At 46.7% G+C, this 20,311-nt stretch overlaps 1 protein-coding gene across 4 annotated transcripts in view; it reads left to right on the top strand.

Annotated features, from left to right (window-relative positions):
• Nucleotides 1-2,200: 2,200 nt before the first annotated feature.
• Nucleotides 2,201-20,311, top strand: part of tab3 (TGF-beta activated kinase 1 (MAP3K7) binding protein 3) — a 261,758-nt gene continuing 243,647 nt past the window's right edge. The window contains exon 1 of one of the 4 annotated variants that reach the window (XM_038802258.1): nucleotides 2,201-2,352. The gene's annotated coding sequence lies outside the window, so the exon portion shown is untranslated. The remainder of the gene's footprint in view (nucleotides 2,353-20,311) is intronic. The other 3 variants (XM_038802253.1, XM_038802257.1, XM_038802254.1) reach the window with 3 other exon arrangements.

Below are 20,311 nucleotides of genomic sequence, written 5' to 3'. Positions count from 1 at the left end.
AGCAGGAAGTATAAGTGCTGCGGTCCTGCGAGTCCGCCCTCAGTTCAGTATAGTAGCAGGCAGGCTCAGTTGTAAGCCGATTAAAGCCACAGTTTACTTCAACTTGTGTCTCTGAATGAATTGATGGTCACATCACAACGTCTGCGGAAGTTCGCACTGGGGAGCAGGTTAATTACTGGGAGACCGTTGCAGTCGACTTCTATCTTACTAATGAGATGGAGATTAATGCAAATGAGGGTTAATGATATGAAAGGGAAAATGCTGGAAAATATTTGCAAGTCTGGCAGCATCTGTAGGGAGCTAAAAGAGCTAACGTTTCGAGTCCGATGACTCTTTGTCAAAGCTGTCAGCTTTGACAAAGAATCATCGGACTCAAAACATTAGAACACACACAAACAGACTCAAAAACAGCTTCTTCCCCACTGTCACCAGACTCCTAAATGACCCTCTTATTGACTGACCTCATTAACACTACACCCTGTATGCTTCATCCGATGCCAATGCTTATGTAGTTACATTGTATATCTGGTGTTGCCTATTATGTATTTTCTTGTATTTTTTTGAATTTTGTTTAATTCCCTTTTCTTCCCATGTACTGAATGATCTGTTGAGCTGCTTGCAGGAAAATACTTTTCACTGTACCTCGTGACAATGTACATGTGACAATAAACAAATCCAATCCCTACAGATGCTGTCAGACTTGCTGAGATTTTCCAGCATTTTCCCTTTCGTTTCAGATTCCAGCATCCGCAGTAATTTTCTTTTCTCCAGGGTTAATGATATGTTCGCCCTATGTGGGTGAGATCTGAAACTCATCATCAGGAGCGGGCCGGTTAGATTGTAGACTGACTCACCCTCAGAAGTAATCTCGATTTTAGTTCTTCCCGCTATTTAGCCGGCAAACAGATCCATGCTGGGCACAACGTTGTAGTTAAATCGCCCCTTTATGTTTCAAAGAGATCGGGCGAGATTCTCCCATATGGGGAGAAATCGTAAGGCTGGCGTCAAATCCGGGTGGGTTTGACGCCAGCCCCCCCCTTCCCGACCAGGAACCGATTCTGGTCCCCGGTCGGGGCTAGCAGCCCGACGCCGTAAACTCCGGCATCACGGGCTTAACGAATTTCGTTAAGCCCGCTTGCCAGAGTTAGCGCTGGCTGACGCGTCATATGACGTCAGCTGCGCATGCGCGGATTGGAACACTCCAACCCGCGCATACGCGGATGACGTCATCGCGTATTTGCGCAAAACCCGCGCATGCGCGGGCCGGGATGCACCTCAACCGCCCCGCGAATGGATACTGCGGGGCGGCGGAAGGACAAATAGTGCGCGGGCATCGGGCCCGCTGCCCGTGATCGGTGCCCACCGATCGCGGGCCCATGGCACCCTTGGCACGGCCGTGGTACTGCCGTGCCAATCGGTGCCATGGTTATAAAAAGCGAGAGTTTACGGCCGTTTTTACGAACGGCCAGACCAGGTGTGTTTGCCGTTCGTAAAAACAGCCGTAAGGGGCTGGGAACTCGGCCCATCCATCAGCTGAGAATCGCTGCCGGCCGTAAAAAAAACGGCGGCAGCGATTCGTGTCGGGAGTTGGGCGTGGCGGGGGGGAGAATAGCGGGAGGGCGTCGGAACAGCGTGGCCGTAAAATTTTACGAGCCACGCTATTCTCCGCACCGTCGGGAGTGCGGAGAATCTCGCCCATCATCTCTCATTCACCTGACCTCCAATGGGTATAAGGCTAATTTGTTCAACTTTTTTCATAACATAGGCTCTACATTGCAGGAATGAGTCCAGTGAGTCCTCCTGGTGCTTCCAGAGCAATTATATATTTTTAAATAAAGAGTCAAAACTGTACGCAGCACTTCAGATTTGTTCAACTTTATTTTCATAATTTGTTTATATGCCATTTATACGCGTGTCAAAGAAATATCCACAATCAAAATTAGATTGCAAATTAAGACAAGGTAAGACTGTTGTACAGTTCTACGTTCTGGAAGACTGCAGTAAAGTTTTAGCTGGACAAATGACAATGTGACTGGTTACTGGTGCTGCAGTTGCGGCTGCTCAGGCTGCAGGTGGCAGCACCGAGCCCGAGCGGCAGAACCGGAAGTGTTGCCGGTCGCGCCCGGAGGGGAGGAAATCTCGCGAGATTAAGTCGGGCCGCCATGTTGTATTTTGGCTCCGGCCTTTTAATAAGTTAGAGAGAGGCGGCGGAGCCGGGAGGGAGACCGGACTCGGGGGGTGGGCTGGTGGCGGCACCCTGGGGCGAATTGAGCGACCCAGGGGAGGGAGGGCCGGCAGACAGCGACTGTCTGCCCGCTGAAAGGCATGAGAGTCTGGGAGGGATGAAAGGCGGTAAGTGGAGGGAGGGTGTTTGCCTCCCATCTCTGTCTGTGTGGGGGGATTGGGGGCTTCAGCACCTCCAACAGCAGCAGCTTCAACTCCTCCCCCCCTTCCCCCGGACACATCACCCCTGACCCCGCCTCCACCCTGCTGCTCTTTCCCCCTCCTCGACACTCTGCATCCCCCCCCCCCCCCGACACTCTGCATCTCTTCCCCCCCCCCGACACTCTGCATCTCTTCCCCCCCCCCCCGACACTCTGCATCTCTCCCCCCCCGACACTCTGCATCTCTCCCCCCCCGACACTCTGCATCTCTCCCCCCCCCGACACTCTGCATCTCTCCCCCCCCCCGACACTCTGCATCTCTCTCCCCCCCCCGACACTCTGCATCTCTCCCCCCCCCGACACTCTGCATCTCTCCCCCCCCGACACTCTGCATCTCTCCCCCCCCGACACTCTGCATCTCTTCCCCCCCCGACACTCTGCATCTCTTCTCCCCCCCGACACTCTGCATCTCTCTTCCCTCCCCCCCCCGACACTCTGCATCTCCCCCCCCCACACTCTGCATCTCCCCCCCCCCCGACACTCTGCATCTCCCCCCCCCGACACTCTGCATCTCCCCCCCCGACACTCTGCATCTCCCCCCCCGACACTCTGCATCTCCCCCCCCGACACTCTGCATCTCCCCCCCCGACACTCTGCATCTCCCCCCCCGACACTCTGCATCTCCCCCCCCGACACTCTGCATCTCCCCCCCCCGACACTCTGCATCTCCCCCCCCGACACTCTGCATCTCCCCCCCCGACACTCTGCATCTCCCCCCCCCGACACTCTGCATCTCCCCCCCCGACACTCTGCATCTCCCCCCCCGACACTCTGCATCTCCCCCCCCCGACACTCTGCATCTCCCCCCCCCGACACTCTGCATCTCCCCCCCCCGACACTCTGCATCTCCCCCCCCCGACACTCTGCATCTCCCCCCCCGACACTCTGCATCTCCCCCCCCGACACTCTGCATCTCCCCCCCCGACACTCTGCATCTCCCCCCCCGACACTCTGCATCTCCCCCCCCGACACTCTGCATCTCCCCCCCCGACACTCTGCATCTCCCCCCCCGACCCTCTGCATCTCCCCCCCCGACACTCTGCATCTCCCCCCCCGACACTCTGCATCTCCCCCCCCCCGACACTCTGCATCTCCACCCCCCGACACTCTGCATCTCCCCCTCCCCGACACTCTGCATCTCCCCCCCCGACACTCTGCATCTCCCCCCCCGACACTCTGCATCTCCCCCCCCCGACACTCTGCATCTCCCCCCCCCCGACACTCTGCATCTCCCCCCCCCCCGACACTCTGCATCTCCCCCCCGACACTCTGCATCTCCCCCCCCGTCACTCTGCATCTCCCCCCCCGACACTCTGCATCTCCCCCCCCGACACTCTGCATCTCCCCCCCCGACACTCTGCATCTCCCCCCCCGACACTCTGCATCTCCCCCCCCGACACCCTGCATCTCCCCCCCCGACACCCTGCATCTCCCCCCCCGACACTCTGCATCTCCCCCCCCCGACACTCTGCATCTCCCCCCCCCCCGACACTCTGCATCTCCCCCCCCGACACTCTGCATCTCCCCCCCCGACACTCTGCATCTCCCCCCCCGACACTCTGCATCTCCCCCCCCGACACTCTGCATCTCCCCCCCCGACACTCTGCATCTCCCCCCCCGACACTCTGCATCTCCCCCCCCGACACTCTGCATCTCCCCCCCCGACACTCTGCATCTCCCCCCCCGACACTCTGCATCTCCCCCCCCGACACTCTGCATCTCCCCCCCCGACACTCTGCATCTCCCCCCCCCGACACTCTGCATCTCCCCCTCCCCGACACTCTGCATCTCCCCCCCCGACACTCTGCATCTCCCCCCCCCGACACTCTGCATCTCCCCCCCCCGACACTCTGCATCTCCCCCCCCGACACTCTGCATCTCCCCCCCGACACTCTGCATCTCCCCCCCCGACACTCTGCATCTCCCCCCCCGACACTCTGCATCTCCCCCCCCGACACTCTGCATCTCCCCCCCCCGACACTCTGCATCTCCCCCCCGACACTCTGCATCTCCCCCTCCGACACTCTGCATCTCCCCCCCCCGACACTCTGCATCTCCCCCCCCAGACACTCTGCATCTCCCCCCCCGACACTCTGCATCTCCCCCCCCGACACTCTGCATCTCCCCCCCCGACACTCTGCATCTCCCCCCCCGACACTCTGCATCTCCCCCCCCGACACTCTGCATCTCCCCCCCCGACACTCTGCATCTCCCCCCCCCGACACTCTGCATCTCCCCCCCCGACACTCTGCATCTCCCCCCCCCGACACTCTGCATCTCTCCCCCCCCCCCCCCCCGACTCTCTGCATCTCTTCCCCCCCCGACTCTCTGCATCTCCCCCCACGACATTCTGCACCCCCCCGACACACTGCACACCACCCCCCCACGACACTCTGCATCTCCCCCCCCGACACTCTGCATCTCCCCCCCCGACACTCTGCATCTCCCCCCCCGACACTCTGCATCTCCCCCCCCGACACTCTGCATCTCCCCCCCCGACACTCTGCATCTCCCCCCCCGACACTCTGCATCTCCCCCCCCGTCACTCTGCACCTCCCCCCTGACACTCTGCACCTCCCCCCCGGCACTCTGCATCTCCGCCCCCCCGGCACTGCATCTCCGCCCCCCCGGCACTGCATCTTACCCCGCTCCCCCCTCGACACACTGCATCTCCTCCCCCCCCCCCCCCCCCCCCAACACTCTGCATCCCCCCCCCCCCCCCCCCCCCCCCCCCAACTCTCTTTTGCTCCCCTATCCCCTGGACCCTCTTTGGATTTGTTTGTTGTCATGTTTACCGAGGTACAGTGAAAAGTATTGTTCTGTGTACAGACAGATCATTCCATACATGGAGAGAAAATACATAGGGCAAACATAAAATACACAATGTAAATATATAATAATTATTATTGTGTTTACATTGTGTATTTTCTAGACACAGGCATTGGGTAAAGCCTACAGGAGCGTAGTACTAAATAGAGACGATGTGTGAAGAGATCAGATCAGTCCATTAAACCCCCCCCTCTACAGATGCTCTGTTTCCTCTCCTTCCCACCCCCCTACCACGGACCCTCTACTTCTACTCCCCTTTTCTCTGCTCCCTTACTGGGCCCTTTGTCCCCTCCCCACTGTAACCTCAGCCTTGTGTCCCCCCCCCCCCCCCCCCCCCCCTTTCTCTCTCCCTTTCTCTGGACCTCCTCTCTTTCTCCACCCCGCCACCCATATCTGGAACCCCTCACTTTCCCTCCCCTCCCCTCCCCCCTCTACCCCCACGCTTCCCCTCCTCCTCTGGACTCCCTCGCTTCCTCTCCTCCTCTGGACTCCCACACTTCCCCATCTCCTCTGGACTCCCTCGCTTCCCCTCCTCCTCTGGACTCCCACACTTCCCCTCCTCCTCTGGACTCCCTCGCTTCCCCTCCTCCTCTGGACTCCCTTGCTTCTCCTCCTCTGGACTCCCACGCTTCCCCTCCTCCTCTGGACTCCCTCGTTTCCCCTCCTCCTCTGGACTCCCTCGCTTCCCCTCCTCCTCTGGACTCCCTTGCTTCTCCATCTCTTCTGCACTCGCTCCCTTCCCCATCTCCTCTGGACACCCTCGCTGTGATTGCTTGAGGGAAACATTTTGACAGTGTCTGACGATCCTCCAGTGGCACCAAATGATTTGTCTCGTACTTGTTCCATTTTGCTTTAGGTAGCTATGCTCAAAGTGTTCCCAATAACGCAATGGCTAAAATCTCATTAAAAGTGGGCTGAACTGCAGAAAAATCATGAAAATATAGGATTAAAAGGGTAATTTAGTTCCAGCCAGGTTTTCACTTCTATGAATTGTTTCTTGTTGAAATCTAGTGACTTGTGCGCTTGCAGGTGGATTTAAAAGGTGATGCTAAAATGAAGACGAGCTGGGGAGTTATTCCTAGCGTCCAGGCCAGCCTATCTAGTCATAATAACATTGGTGTCTGTTGGACCTTGCTGTGTGCAATTTGGCTGCCGTGTTTCCTATAATGACTTCGCTATAATGCACTTTGAGATGTCCTGATGTAGTGAAAGGTGCTCATGTAAAAGTCTTTCTTTATTTGACTAACAAATAAATAGAAAGTTTTCTTTCTCCCATTTTGTGATTTGATACTGATTTTGTAAAGAACATTTTAGATTATATAGAAATGTAAGTATTGTGAACAATATAATTAAAGCTAAGATTTAGCTTCAGTGGTGTGCAGCTCCTACAACCTAACCATGAAAATGATGTAGTTGGTGGGGTTGTGCACATTATGGAATACAGATAATGTATAATGCTTAAACAATTTTATTTTTTGTTTTATTAACACATTAAGCCTGATACCTGAAAAATTGCACATGCATTGCACAATAATCCTCAGAAAAAGCAATGTCAGGTTGATGTTTATGTGAGCTACTTTCTGCTGTAAATTTTTACGTTTAATTATGTAGCCAAGAGATGCATGTTATGGTCTGTGCAATCTTGGTGCAGCTCTTTTTTTTTTACATCAAAGTTGTATTGCAATGTATAAAATAACTGCTGAAGATGTTGAGTCCTGTTGACTTGAGCACAGAAACTTCAGTTGTTAACGTGAAAATGAAGATGTGCAGAACTCATAACTTTGACATGAATCCACCCCTGCGCGCCCCCCACCCCCTGCCCCGGAGTGAAACTTCATGAGTCAAATATCCCTTCTATTAACAACATTTTTCATTTGAAGAGACTTGTGATGTAATGGATGCTAGGTTTGAGGTGCTTAAATATTAAAATTTCTTCAAAACATTTCACTATCTCGCTTAAATCGTTTAGAAACCTTAAAGCTAGATGGAGTCTAGGATGTTAGGGTTGTCTTTCAGCAGCATCCAGCCTTCTCAACTGTGTTCCTGTCTGAGGACAGGTCTCGAGACAAGTTAGTATATCGTAAGACTTGGAAAAAAAAATTGATCTTCCCCTTTTGGAAAATCGAACTGTGGTATACTTCTCAAATAATTAGAATGATGTAGCACAAAGTGCCGGGGCAAGGCGGGTTCCCGGTAGAGATTTATTTTAAAAATGTGTTGGTCGACTGGTGCCGCTGTTGGTGGATGTTTGAGGTTGACCAAGGGATTCCTTCCGGAGACAAGTGAGGCAAGCTCCATCTCACTGCTAAAGAAGGAAAAGGACCTGGTGGAGTGTGGGTCGTACCGCCGATTTCATTATTAAACATGGATGCCAAGATTTTGTCGAAGGTGTTGGTGCTGAGGTTGGAAGGGTGCTTCCCGCAGGTTATTGGGGAAGAATAGATGGAGTTTGTGAAGGGTAGGCGCTTGTCCAATGTGAGGCGACTTTTGATCGTGATATTGTCGCCTGTAGTAGGGAGGTGAACACAAGGTCATTGTGGTTTTGGATGCTGGAAAGGCCTTTAATAGAGTAGAAAGGGGATTTTTTTTTTGGCAGTGTTGGAATAGTTTGGGATGGGTCAGAAGATTGTAGCATGAGTTTGGTTATTATATAAGGCACCTTAGGCTAGTGCTGGTCGCTCAGGATATTTTCAGTTGCACCGAGGAACAAGGCAGGTGTACCCTATGCCTCCCCTCATGTTCGCGTTGGCAATTGAGCCATTGGTCATTGCCGCGAGGATCTCAGATAGGTGGAGATGGATAGTAAGGAGAGAAGTTGAACATAGGATGTCGCTGTACACTGATGAAGCAATTTGGGGCCTTTTCAGTCTATATGTTGAATTGAGAGAAAAGTGAATGTTTCTCGGTTGACTGGAGGGGTCAACCTGGGGTTTACCATTTTGTCTTGCCGGTTCCCATTTTATATATGGAGGTGCAGGTGGCCTGCGATTGGGCTCGATTTCGGAAATTAAATTTTACGAGCCTGGCACAGCTTCCCTCTGTCTTTGGCTGGCAGAATTCAGTTGGTGAAAAAGAATTTCCTGCCGCAATTTCTGTTTTTTTTAATTGCTTGCTGTTTTTTTTGCCAAAATCCTTTTTTAGGGGACTGGAGAGATTGATTTTGACATTGACTTAGGCGGGAAAAGTAGCTAGGATTTAGAGGATGTTACTTAGAGGAAAGAGCAGTCGGGGATCTTGCCGTTACCAAGTCTGATATATTATCATTGGGCAGTGAACACAGAGAAGGTGCTGGGTTGGTGCGGGTATCCTGAGGCTGTAAGGGTGCGGATGGAGTCTGGTTCCTGTAGAGTGTCTGGGTTAAGGCGTTGGTGGTGGCTTTGCTACCTTTTCCTTCGGGGATGTATTCGAGGTATCCGGTTCTGGCCTTGAAACTGAAGATATGGAGACAATGTCAGCAGTACTTCAAATTGGGGGTGGTATCGAAGTTGGTGCTCGTTTGTACGAATCACATGTTCAAACCGGCATGGCTGGACCCTCGGTTCCAGGAATGGGAGGAGAAGGGGTTTGTGGTGCTGAAGGATTTATTTTTGGAGGGCTGGTTTGCGAGCTTTGAGGAGTTGGTGGAGAAATTTGGAGTTTCGCAGATGGAAACATTTAGATATTTACAGGTGCACGACTTTCCAACATTCCTGGTGGTGCCAGCTTACTCACTGGTGAGGGTTTTGTCTTTGGCGGTTCAGAGGAGGGGAGTACCTCGAGTATTTATGGGAGGCTTACAGCGGTGGAGGCACTGTCCTTGGAGGGGGTTAAGGCCAAGTGGGAGGAGGAGTTGGTGTTCGAGCTGGAAGAGGGAGTGTGGTGCGAGATTCTGTGTCGGGTGACATCATGTGCGAGGTTAGGGTTGATATAGTTGAAGATGGTGCACGGGGTCCATTGGACAAAATCCAGGATGAGCAGGTTATTTGCGGATGTGGAGGATGCAGGAGGGAAACGGCCAACCATGTACATATGCTCTGGTTGTCTCCTAAGCTCGTGGGGTTCTAGGTCTCTTTCTTGGGCACCATGTCTGCAATCCTCCAAATTGAACTGAAACCTTGTCTGCTCAGAGCCATGTTTGGCGTATTGGAGCTGCGGACTGGCATGGACTGATGGTTTGATCTTTGCCTCGCTGATTGCTCGCAGGTGTAGGTCAGCTTCTCCACCCAGTGCCTCGGTATAGTTGGGGGATCTTAAGGAATTTTTGTATCTCGAGAAAGTTAAGTACACCATGAGGGGAGCAATTGAAGGGTTTTACTGAAGATGGCAGCCGTTTAGTTTGTACTTTAAAGAGCTGGTCATCGGTAGTTGCTAGGGAGGGGGTGGGGCAGCTGGGGGGAGTTCTGTTTCGTTTTCATTGGGGGGGGGGCGGAGGAGATTCTGTTATTACCTGTCATTTTTGTTATGTATAAAATTGAAAAGATTGTCTAAAAGTATATTTTTTAAAAGAATGATGTAGCATAGGAGGAAACTATTCAGCCCCCTATTGTATGTCAGGTCAGCTCTTTGAAAGAGCTGTCCAATTAGTCTCCTTCTGGTATTTCTCCACAACTCTGCAATTTTTTTCCTTCTCTGGACTATATTGAATTTCCTTTTGAAAGTTACTACAGTATTGAATCTGCTTTAACCATCCTTTCAGGCAGTGCATTCTGCAGTATCAGCACCTTTTCTTGAAGTTGAAATTACTTGATGCAGGTGCAGCATCTAATTACTTACAACCAAGATCATAATGAAATTGACTACTTCATTCAGTTCAATCGCATCTTGCACTGAACTGAAAAAGGAAAATGTCTGCTGAAGACAGATGGTTATTTAATCAAAAGGAGCAGGCAGTTCACTTTCCCAATAGTTTTTAAAAATAAATTTAAAGTACCCAATTCATTTTTTCAAAATAAGGGGCAATTTAGCGTGGCCAATCCACCTATCCTGCACATCTTTGGGTTGTGGGGGTGAAACCCACGCAAACACGGGGAGAATGTGCAAACTCCCCACGGACAGTGACCCAGAACCGGAATCGAACCTGGGACCCCGGCGCCGTGAGGCAGCAATGCTAACCACTGCGCCACCATGCTGCCCTCACTTTCCCAATAGTGTAGTCAAGCCTTTCGTCTATCGGTTTGCTCACTCTTATTATTTTCTTCTAAAGACCGGTGACATCAATATCTGACCATGGTGCATTTGTCAACTTGCAATAAATACGTGGGTATGTTGGATTGTGATGTTCCAGTATAAACTGTAATGGAGGCCTTTTACATGTGTCTTTTTTGTGGCACAAGAGGATGGCTATTGTTCCAATGCCTTGAAGAGGGAGTCCAGGTTTGGAATCTGTACTGACAACATCCACCAAGACCGCTTTGCTGGTAATTTTTACAGTGGCTGCTGCTACTATTCCTCTTTTATCTACTTGTCTCGGTATGTAATGTCTGACTGAATAGATTATTAAATCTATTTTTTAAGAGTCCATGAAAAAAGTGGTCTATCTTTTATTTTTCATTAAAATATTATCTTTAAGATGCTTGAAAAGAATGCATGTTAATTGCCCTTTTTAATTTTTAATGAAGGTTAGGAACAGCAAACAGTTTCTGCCTTCCTGGCTTTGTCTGTATACCTGGCAGTAGTTCTAGGTTACTGGAGAAGAAGGTTGAAACTCCTAATATATATTGAAAGGATACAACTAATTTGAATTTTACCTTTTGTCATAAAATAAAGTTGAAAGAGGGAACTTGGCCATGCATGAGGTTAAATACTGGGAGTTCACTTCTGGGATTTTTATCCACAATTCAACTTGGGTTTAAAGGGCTGAAAGTTTTCTCCTGAGCTGCCAGAATCCTATGAATTTGAGCAGTCTTGGTCCAGTTCCTCGTGGACATTGAACTAATATGGCAGCAATTAACAGCCTTTGCGCAAAAGCCACAGGATGGCAGGCGTAAAGAAGAGTGTTTCATTGGTGAGTGAGACTTTCAAGTTTAGGACTGAGTTAGATCATTGGAGAAAATGAGGGGGAACTTCAATTTACACTTGGCTGTGCTATATCTGTCATGGGAATGTTTCACTGGCTATGTTTCACTTGATGAGTGACACTGGCTCCATTCCCCAGTGCCAGTGTCACTTATCAAGCAAAGCACAAAAGGTTTAAAAAAATTGTTTTATTACTATTTGTCAATACTGTAGTATGTGTTTTGTAAAGGACTTTTCCCTAACTATTAATGTCTTTTTCCTTCCCCTAAGATGTTACTTTTTTTGACACTGCATACTATTGGAGGTTTGAACATGACATGAGTAATTTCCCTATTGGACTTAATGTGGGGTTAATTGATGGTTATGTCTAAGAAATAACCCGGAGCAGTAAGGCAATGAAGATCAGAACTTGGTTCAGATACTAAACTATCAATGAAGTGTTGGATAGGAATTTTGCTCCTGCTATAACAAGCTTGTTAGTCTCTAAAATGCATACATTTTTGTTTGTGTATATCCGACAAGTAGTGAGATCTGCAGTGAATGTAAACTATGAAGTTACAATTCTTGGTTAGTGATTCAGCACACAGTAATTCTTAGTGTACTTAACCGAAGGTGGTTTAATAGTACAAGGCATTATTTGACTTGTGCGCTGACTAAATACCAGTCTATTTAATCAGCATGTTTGTATAGTAACCTTTTATGGTGATCTGGACGCACGGAATTGAGAGAAAGTATCACAGCTTTTCAGAACTCCTTTCTGTACCTTTTTAGGTTTCCCTGTAGTGAAAGGAAATGTAGTTAGGCTGCTTCAGGGTCATGGTATACGCCACTCTTTTATATTAATCAATGGTTATGCATAAATTCTCTTACTTCCCTTGCAGAGAAGTATTTCATCCTGGTGCCTTTGCTAAGATTTCAAATTTGTGGAATGGATCCAAAACCTGGACAATAAAATGTAGTAGCAGATGTAGACCATTGCGTCTGTACTGCCATTCAATGAGATCCTGACTGATTGCCTTATCCCCATAACGCTTGATTCCCTTGCTGATTAAAAATTTGTCTATCTCAGCCTTGAACATGCTTAATCTAGCGTCTACAGCCCTCAGCAGTAAAGAATTCCACAGATTTATTGCACTCTTGAGAGAGGAAATACCACCTCATCTGTCTTAAATGGCGACCCCCTTACTCTGAGATTATACCCTCTGGTCCTCTACTCTCCCACAGGGGAAAACAACCTCTTAGCATCTACCCTGTCAAGCCTCCCTGATCATCCTCTATGTCTCAATAAGGTCACCTTTCATTCCTCTAAACTCCAATGAGTACAGACGCAACTTGCTTAATCTCTCATAAGAAAATCCTTCCATACCCAGGATCAACCTAGTGAGCCTTCTCTGGACTGCCTCCACTCTGTGGCACAGCAGAGATACCAATATTGGCAAAACTGCATCAAAGGTTTAATTTTTAAGAAGATTCTTGTAGGCCCTACCAAAAAGTGTGGAAGGTGCTCTTTAAATATCATAGCATGTATATGATGTCCTTTAATTATTTTAGATGATATAGCACAAATTTCAGCATGTTACCCATCAGTCTTGCACTGTCCCTACTATTTACTGAGTAATTATATTGATTTGAAATGTTCTGAATATAAAATGGTCTGTCTTCTAAAAATAATTGTGGGTGTGTTGAGAGCCCCGCTGAAACCCGTGAGCGCCTCCAAAGCCCCGAATAATGTAAGTAACTATGTATAACCTGATGAGGACAAGTCCAGTGTTGTGTAAACAATTAATAAAGAATATTTTTTAAAATAAAAGAAACACAACAAAAGACTAATATACATCACGGCACTTAAGTATATGAATACTAGACACAGTTATCTGAAGTTACCTTGTGTTCCCAAAATATACCCACATTTCCTTGAACTAACTGAGGCACCCCTTTTCCGAAGCAACATCCAATTTTCATAATTCTATAGCCAAATTCAGTTAATAGCTTTGACACAATATTGCTTGGTAACTAAGTCTGGGAAAGCATCTCTTCCTCGTTCAGTGAAGGAACAAAACTGCATCTTTTAGAGGAGAATATAGGCAATCTGTCATGGCTCTAAACACTAGCTGGAACAGGCTTCTGTAGCTTGAATCACAGATGGAATTCGCCTATCTGGCTGTTAGGTGGAGAACTAGCCTCTTTCCCAATGAGGGTGCTAGCAGTTACAATGTTCAATTTCTTTGATATTCTCCTCTGTAGATTCTGCAGTCTACCTCACTCAAATTCCTTGCCGTTAGAACTTATCATTTGCATATCGCCACTGATTTCTGGTAAGCAATGTTTTTGATATAGCAATTCCCATCTCAATTTAATCACCTGCTAATCTTGTTACTGGGAAAATTGCATCTCCTTATTCTTCTAGGTGCCTTCTAGTGTTACTTTACTATTATTTTATTTTCATCACAAATTCACTGCTAATCTTGTGAACTTCCCACATCATTTTTGTTTTCAAATCCCTTCATGGCAGTGTCCCTCTCCATTTGGGTCCAGCATATCCACAATCCTTTAATTCTGTCATCTATTATAATCCATTGATGACCTTGCTTTCAGTTGCCTAGATCCTAATATTTGGAATTTTCTCCCCACACCTGTGACTCTCTGCATACGTTTTGTGGACAAGGTATACCTAGGCAATTTTCCACTCTTTGGTAGTTATGTGTTTTTGCTGTCCTGGAATTGCTTACGTAGAGGCAAACTGGAATGCAAGTTATCTGCACTGCGTATAGGATGTTGTCAAGGCTCATAGCATTTGCTGTATCCAATGTACTCGAGCACTTCATCAAGTTCATACTCAACTTCTATCTGCGTTATCAACATATCTCTTAATGCCCTTCGTAGCCTAAATATCTGTAGGCCTCTATCTGGAGCATTCTTGGGCTGAGCATCCATAGTTCTCTGGGATGAAGAATTTCAAGATTCCCAACCCTTTAAGTAAAGAACTTTCTCCTCATTTCAGTCTTAAATGGCTGACCCTTACTGTAAAACTGTGCATCCATGTTCTAGTTCACCAGAAAGGGAAAACATTTTGTTAACCTGTCAAACACCTTAACAATTTGTGTTTTATCGGTGGAAAGAGTTCTGGCCTACTTAATCTCTCTTCAGAAAACAATTCCCTCATCCTAGAAACCAGTCTAATGAATCTTTGTTGAATTCCCTTGAAGGAAAATATTTTCTTTAATTAAGGAAACTAAAACTGCGCGCACTACTCTGGTATGACTTCTCCAATGCCCGTACAATTGTAGTAACACTTTATCACTTTTATGCTCTAATCCCTTTGGAAGAAATGCTACCATACTATATGCCTTCTTAATTACTTGCTGTGCCTGCTCATAAAATGTCTACGGGGTATGGATATGCAGGTACCTCTGCACTGTCATTAATTTGCTGAGCAATAGCAGTAAAACTAAGTTTAACAAAACATAATAAAATGTGAGATGTCCAGCAACAGGTGGAAATCTGCCTAGACAGCAGTAAACAGTATTCAAAAGGCTCCAAATGATATGTGTTTCTCCCCAGTGAATGGTTTAGTAGAAACTGTTTACATAGATGATTGGGGAAGTTCAATGAAGTATGCATATGTTAATATATAGTCCAGGAAGTTGATGGGGGCAGCCAAATACACAGAAGACCAAATCAAAAATGAACAAAAATATAATTGGCCTGACAATCAGAAGCCAGAAAGACAGTTCACACCCAGAAGGCTCAGAAAGCAGACAAGCCAGTTTTCCAGCTCGCAGCCAGAGGGTGCATTTGTCTTTAATAATTTGTTTTTAATTGTTACACTGGGGTTTCGCTCATCCCCTCACACCAAAACAAATAAAACTCTGCACCCTAAGTTTGGATACCCTTGCAGATAATATCACTGTGCTTCGTGACAGCACATATTTTCACACAGAATATCTTGACTGAAGGCAGGCTTTTATGATGGTGGGACCTTCTCCCCAATTTTTCTTTGTTTCATGTGGCATTTGCTGCATCACGTGGTCCCATTAAGATTACTGTGCATTTGTGCATATTAAAGGGAATCTTGGTTATGCATGGACTGTTTTCACTGAGATACATTATGGATTGCTACGCAGCTGTGCACACACACCAGCTTTCAAGGGAACATTGATTTGGAGTAAGCAAAGATTTATCCTCTGATCACTTATGCCTGAATTTAGTTGCATGTGATTCAGTCTTGTCCATTGCACTCAAGTGCTGGGCTCCATTATTGAGGACTCTGATGTTGATGAAGTCTGATCCTCCTGTTAGTCATCTAATTGTCTGCCACCATTTATGACTAGATCTGCCTAATCTTCAATCTGATTCATTAGCTGTCGGATTGCTTAACTTTGCCTATAGCATGCTACTTCACTGTTTAGCATGCATGTGGTCTTGTGTTAATGCTTCACAGGAACATAGGAGTAAGCCATTTGCTGCTTTGAGCCTATGCCACCATTCAGTAAGATCATGGCTGATCTGGTTGTTGTCTCAGATCCACTTTACTGTCTGCTCTCCAGAACCCTTACCTAACAAAAATCTGTCTAACTCTGCCTTAATTAAATTGAAAGATGCAGCCCGCACTAATTTCTGGGGAAAATAATTCCATACACTAACAACCCGTTGAATCAGCCTCTGGAGATATCTATTCTATCACATGTCCTCGGGATTTTGTATATTTCACCAGGTTGGCTTGCCAGTTATGGTAGAATTAGATAAATGCTGTGCTCCAGAGGTTACAGATTATGGAGGTTTGCCATTCTGCTGCTGATACTCATGGATGACAATCTATGTGTTAAAAAAAAAGTTTCCACATGTAACCACACTTGACAACCACACGTAACAGCTTCCTAAAATACGATGGTGGGGTTTTAATCTACAGGGTTTTATTTTTCCTTCGTCTTTGATTAAAATTGCAAACTACGAATTTAAGATCTCTCAAATGTCCAAAATCAAAGGTCCCTCCTCCCCAGCCATTGGACAGCCATTCAAGCCAATGCAATTTTTCAAGGACCTGTCTGCTTTAATGGTTAAACTAAAATAGGGTTTAAGCACTTTTTAAAATATAACCATGGGTTTTAGGGATTCTGGAATATTTCAGTTGAATCCTGTATTCAAAATCTACAATAATGGTATGGCATCCCATTGCACCTCCATGGATTCCTAGTTTTGAACTGTTTTGAATCTATCCCATTCAGCATAATACTAGAGACACACAACATAATGAAAAGTGTCCTCTTTGTGAGGGCAGGACGTTATCTCCACAAAGACTGGTGGGGTGGGCATTCCCAACAATGTAGTGCAGAAGGAGGCCATTTGGCCCATCAAGTCAGCACCCACTCTCTGAAAGAGCACCCTACCCACTCCATTCCCCTACCCTTCCCCTGTAACCAAACCTGCACATCTCTGGATGCTTTAAGGGGCAATTTAGCATGGTCAATCCACCTAACCTGGACATCTTTGGACTATTGGAGGGAACCGGAGTATCTGGAGAAAACCCATGCAGATGTTGGGAGAGTGGGAAATGCCACACAGTCACCCAAGGCTCGAATTGAACCCAGGTCCCTGGTGCTGTGAGGCAGCAGTACTAGCCACCGTGCCATCCGTCAACAGACATACCAGCACCTGGCATGTGGAAAAATGAGATGCTTCAATACAGGACCAGATGCGATCTAAATAATGAAAGCTACGTGCTGTAGACAAACTTAAGTGATGCCATCAAGCAGACCAGAGCTCTTTAGTCTACCACATTTAAATGTGAATGGTGGTAGTCAATTAAGCAACTAACAGGAATAGAAACTAACTGAGCATTCCCATCTTCAATGATGGTGCCCAGAAGGTGAGTTAGAAAACAAGGCTGAAGTGTTTTCAACTGCACTTGTGAAGAGGAGGATTGGTTTTGACCTTTTTCTGAAGTCCCCACCATCCCAGAAGCCAATTCTGTTCATTCCATCTGCTTCTCCCTGGCTGTTAAGGTGACAGATCCCAGTGACAGCAGTACTAAGTGGCTGATTCATCTTGTCTTCTGAGGTGAAGCCAAGGTACTGGCCAGGTTTTTCCCTCCTGTGAGCTCTCTCCCCACCTACTGGAAGCCTAGATTGGCAGGGATGTCCTTCAGGACTTGATTGAATCAGTCAGCCAGCGGTGGTGCATCTGAACCATTATGGGTGATGGACCTGAAATGCTGTACTTGAGCAATATTTTCCCAACTTTTTCCCAGGACTCCCTTTTGCCAAATGGCTGATCTTTGGGATCGATGCGAGCTGCCATTCGCTACCCACGCCAGCCTACTTTCCCGAAACACGCAATGTTTGCTTACCTTTAATGCGAAAGGGAAGCCTGCTTGGTCCTCACTATTGCACCCCAGTCAGGTTCACAGGAGGAGAGGGTAATTCGCATATCAGGTGTAGAGTTGTCGTTTGTGCCGTCTTTGTGAGGATGGAAAATCCACTCTCAAGCATGTCGGGCGTTGTGAAGGGCAACACCAAGAAAATGCCAGTTTAACGTTCCACTGGATACACCTGGGAGATGCTCCACCAGGGTGCTGACAGCCTAATGGACTTTTGGCGTGTTTTTATTGTGCTGTCTCGGGTCAGGCACAACAGTCTTTCCATTTGGAGTCCGATGTAAGTTAATAGCTGACTCTGGGGTGTCAGCCATAAAAGGAATTCTTCACCCACCATTTCTTGGTTTCAGAATCTGAAACTTCTTTTTCATTTGCCAGTACGTCTCTGCAGATAACATACATGGGCTTTGCATCCTTATTTTCATCGGTACATATGTTAAAACCATTCCGCAAGAAATTATCTTTATACTGCTTTGTTCCTGTGTCCAGTTTTTTCTTTATAAGCTGCTAATCAGAGGCCCAGATGCTCTGTACAGAGCTAACACCGGCATTGATTTGTCTTATTATGGACTTTCCTGAGCAGTGCTCTCTAGATTCTGCTGTAATATCCTAGCCAATAGATACACTGCCTATTTGTGTCTCTCTCTGTCTCTTCCTTGTAACAAAATGATACATCTTCACAGTCTTCTTGCTTGCTAGCAGCTAGAAAATGGAAGAAGCTTTCATTTGTGATTTGGCGGCAAAAGCAAGTACGTCAATGGAAGGGGAAGTTGCGTGACCTCACTGCTGCCGCTTATGATCGGAAGATTGCATACAGCCTCATTTTGTTCTCATTTAAAAGCCAGTAGCAGCTGCCATTCCCAATTTAAATGCCGGTCATGGTCATTGGGCGCTTTACATTTTCCTTGTATACTTCCAGATTTTAAATTAAAATACCCCAACTGAACTACACCTCTCAGGTTGTCTTGTGTTGTATTTTTCTCTATCAAAACCAATAATGCTTTTACAGTACCTGTAAAGCTATCAACAGCCAAATATATGTGTATTGTATTATGCTTGCATTTTAGCATTAATAAACCCCACAGTGGTAAGCCTTTCTGGCTATATTTGTGAAAGTTGCACAAATCATGGGTTGTAATTCCTTTTCCAGCACTTTTTTTGCAGTATAACCTTTTTCCCTTGGTCAAGAACATTGACTTGCACATATGTTGCAATCATGGTAACTGTTTCTTCTATGTTCTCATGAAGTAAGAAATGTGCGTTAAGTTCCCATATTAGTTTCATTGATAGGATTACTACTGAATGTCGAGCAGCAAAATTCTATTTTCAATCCCAGATCTAAAGAGGAGGGTTGGAGGAGGATAGGTTGGGGGAGGGAGAAATTGCATTCATGCCATGCCTTTCATAACCTCGGGTTAGCCACAATTTTGAATTGTAAGCATAGGGATGGGGAAATATGTAATTTTCACACTAAGTTCTACGAAGTAACAGTGAGACAAATGTCCAGTTACACTATCGGTGCTGTTGAGGTATAAATATTGGATCGGACACCAGGAAAACTCCCTTGATTCTCTTCAATCACATGATGCTTTGGAAGTGCAGCGCTCCTGTGTGCAAGTGTTAAATATATGGCTTTGTTGATAGTGCTGAGTCAGAAGATTGTGGGGTCAAGAGTACAGAACCTAAGCTAATATTCCAGTGCTTTACAGAGGGCGTGCGGCATTGTTGGTGTTGCCAAGTTTTGTAAGTAATTAGACCAAAGCACTGTCTTGCACCATGGGTGGATGCCAAAGATCCCATGGCATTATTTGGAAGAAGCGCAGAGGAGTTCTCATTAGTTTCCAGAGCATGTTTTCTCTTGATCAACATCACTGGGGCCAACCCCAATTATCTGGTTGCTATTGTATTGCTTTTATGGACACATGCTTTGCTCTCATTGACTGTCTTAATTCCTAAACTATTAACAATGTCTAAAAGTGACTTTATTGGCTGTGAAGTATTTTGGGATGTAAAGAGGTAGTGAAAGGCAATATAGAATTTCTTTCCTATTAGTGCTCCAAAATAGGCAAGGGAAAATCCGACCAGGTTTCTTTTTATCACCACTCCAGTGGAAGTTGGTTTACCATATAAAATGTGTCTGCATATCCATTCTTTTTTTTTAATAGTAAATATTGCATAAGGAAACCAAAAATTGCATCTAAATATGTGACTGAAATGCAATTATTTTGACCTACATTTCACACAGTATCCCATGTCCATGATGCTGGAATGAACAGCAGGGAGCTGATAATCATACTTGTACCCTGATGAAGTCAGACCTGACACAGAGAAGACGGGTGGGTTTGGGTGGAGCATTAGGTCTGGGTACAAATATTTGCAACCTAATGAGGAGAAGGGGGAATAAAAGCCAAGATTGAGAGACAATGTAAAACCCTGGGAGCTGAGAAGGTTCTAAGTAACAAAATACATGTTTTTTTAAAAAAAAGCAAGTATGATGAAAAATAAGACTATTCATCCAAATTTTGCTGTAGCTGGATATCTACATAAATTAAGAAATAGGAGCAGATGTAGACCATTTGGCCGCTTGAGCCTGCTCTGCTATTCAATAAGATAATGGCTGTTCGGAAAGAATTGATGTTCCCGAGCACTGGAGTTGAAACTGCGTTTTAAT

This window comes from Scyliorhinus canicula, chromosome 7, assembly GCF_902713615.1.
Source record: "Scyliorhinus canicula chromosome 7, sScyCan1.1, whole genome shotgun sequence".
Lineage (NCBI taxonomy): Eukaryota > Metazoa > Chordata > Chondrichthyes > Carcharhiniformes > Scyliorhinidae > Scyliorhinus > Scyliorhinus canicula.
The sequence above is the reverse complement of the archived record's forward strand: the minus strand, read 5'-3'. Positions and strand labels throughout refer to the sequence as shown.